Source organism: Denticeps clupeoides, chromosome 10 (assembly GCF_900700375.1).
Source record: "Denticeps clupeoides chromosome 10, fDenClu1.1, whole genome shotgun sequence".
Taxonomy (NCBI): domain Eukaryota; kingdom Metazoa; phylum Chordata; class Actinopteri; order Clupeiformes; family Denticipitidae; genus Denticeps; species Denticeps clupeoides.
The window spans coordinates 233,930-236,603 of NC_041716.1; positions in this window are offsets into that span (position 1 = coordinate 233,930).

The following is a 2,674-nucleotide window of genomic DNA, read 5'->3' on the forward strand; positions in this document are numbered from 1 at the left end:
AACGACTCTCTTCTTTTAGGACACTTCAGTACTTACGAGATGGATGAGTGACCAGCATCTGTGTCTTTTTACCCAACATGCATTTGGAGATTAAAGTACAGAATATGTTATATAATGTAATATAGATGTCAATGAAGCACCATGAATTTGGATTAATATGACATGGCCATCACACTCCAGGTCAGAGGTGACATCCTGGTGACATGGCCCCGCCCACCTCGCAGCGCCGGGCTCCTCCCCCTCGTCCCGATTGGCCGCTGGTGCGTGAGGATGAGGATGTTTCCTGTGTATCCATGCAGGAGAATCGTGATGCACGTTTGTCCCATTACAGCAGATCAGCATCAGCGCGCGGCCCCGCCCTTCTCATCGCCTGATAACGCGCCTAACGACAGACTGACGGCGTATTTGCGAACGCGAGCTGGCAGTGCTTCTGCTAACTTCGCCTTTTCACCGCCGCCGCCCTGATGCAAGCATGCTTATGTGTGTAATTTGATTTTGCCGGCGAGCCGGAGACTCGATGTAAAGCCCTTCTGATGTCTGGAGCCCATCAGACTATGAATAATAAGAATTATGACATTTATGGAGCTTAAAAAGGTTTAAACGTTTCAAAACAATTTCGGTGCGGGGCGGAACGCGGCGACGTTTCGGGCGAGCTGCTGCCGAGCCAGAAAGGCGGTAAACAACATCTTCCTCCTACAGGAGAGGAAGCCGGTGAGGCCACCAAGGCGCCCTGTTGCATGCTGGGACTGCAGGCATTGGTGGCCTAGCACGTAAGGAAGCAGACTCGTAATCAGAAGGTTGCCGGATCGAATCCTGACCCACCGAGGTGCCACTGAGGTCCCCTTGATGAAGGTCCCGTCCCCACACGCTGCTCCCTGGGCGCCTGTCATGGTGCCCACTGCTCACCAAGGGTTAAATACAGAGGACACGTTTCACCGTGTGCTGTGCTGCAGTGTCTCGCCACACACACACACACACACACACACACACACACACACAAACACACAAAAGGCACCCTGCTACATGCTGGGACTGCAGGCCTCTTCACGTGCAGTGATGGAACGTCCGTGCTGGTGTTTTCACCATGGCGCCCTGTTGCATGCTGGGTCTGCAGGCCTCTTCACGTGCAATGCTAGAACGTCTGTGCTGGTGAGGTCACCATGGCGCCCTGTTGCATGCTGGGACTGCAGGCCTCTTCACGTGCAGTGATGGAACATCCGTGCTGGTGTTTTCACCATGGCGCCCTGTTGCATGCTGGGTCTGCAGGCCTCTTCACGTGCAGTGATAGACGTGTCCATGCTGGTGAGGTCACCATGGCGCCCTGTTGCATGCTGGGACTGCAGGCCTCTTCACGTGCAGTGATAGACGTGTCCGTGCTGGTGAGGTCACCATGGCGCCCTGTTGCATGCTGGGACTGCAGGCCTCTTCACTCTTCTGAGATTTGCATGAAACGTGCAGTGATGGACGCGTCCGACGTGCGAATTGCATCGCCGCCACGAGGAAAAGGTGTAAAGCGTCTCCGGACATTACTGGGCCGCCGCGAATCGGGGGAGGAGAGGAAAGAAATGATAAAAAAGCAGACGCGCCTGTGGAATCGATGCGGCCGTTTGTTAGTTCGGGGAGACGGATCGCGTGTCCAGGATGAGGCTGCACAGACGCGGACTCGCATCCATCATCGCGAGGGAGGCGGCGGCCTGTAAATCAGCCGTCACGTGGTCCCGGGTTCACGCTCGGGCCAGGACCGGCGTTTAGGGAAAAATGTTATTGAGCTGCACCTCTGCTGCTCCGTCAGAAGTGAAGAAAGAAAGAGAGAGAGAGAGGGAGAGAGAGAGAGAGAGAGAGAGAGAGAGAGAGAGATGGCTGCAGCCTTCTGGAAAACGTCCCTCATTCATCAGTGGGGAAGAATCCAAACACGGAGCCTCCAAACAGCAGAAATAATGGATGGTGCTGAGCTCCAGATAATCTAAACAGCAGCCTGACATGAGGGGGACGCTTCCTGGTCTTCATATTTCAGGAAAAGTGGCGTCATCTGATGCTGATCTTAACAGTTCTGGAGATGAAGAAACTCCAAAACGCTCCAGAACTCCGTCTGCAGATGATGACCACGGAAGGTTCCTGAGTTCCTGGTGAAGGACCATGCGCTGCTGTGTCCGAGTGTCCATCTTCTTCCCACCCACCTCCAGCACTGCTCTTGTGGGGCGATGTTACCCCTGCACTTCAGTAAAATGAATGTGGACGTGTTCTATGCTAATCGCGGGATGCCACAGAATCACGACCTGTGGAGGAGAATTCCGCCGCGAGAACGTTCTTTACCCCAAAACGCCGGTTCCGCGGTAATTCCGCGGCAGCCCGGAGTGGCGGGGAGACAGAGCCCAGAGGCTTCGGCTAATACAAAAAGTCTAATCAGAGGCGCAATCCCTGATGTTAATGAAGGTGTCACGCGCCGCACAAAGAAACTTGTGTCTGGCAATCTCCCATTTTTCGGCTGCCTACACCAGTGACATTTCATCTCACATTCAAAGCGAGCCGCGGCCCTTAATGAAATGCATAATTAACATATTCTAATTGTGCTGAGCACAGAGATGGTTTTGACAGAGCTCACTTTCCATGTCTAATTCAATGCTAATTTAATCTGTTCCTTTCCCGGCGACATGACCTTTCTTGATTGAGTTTC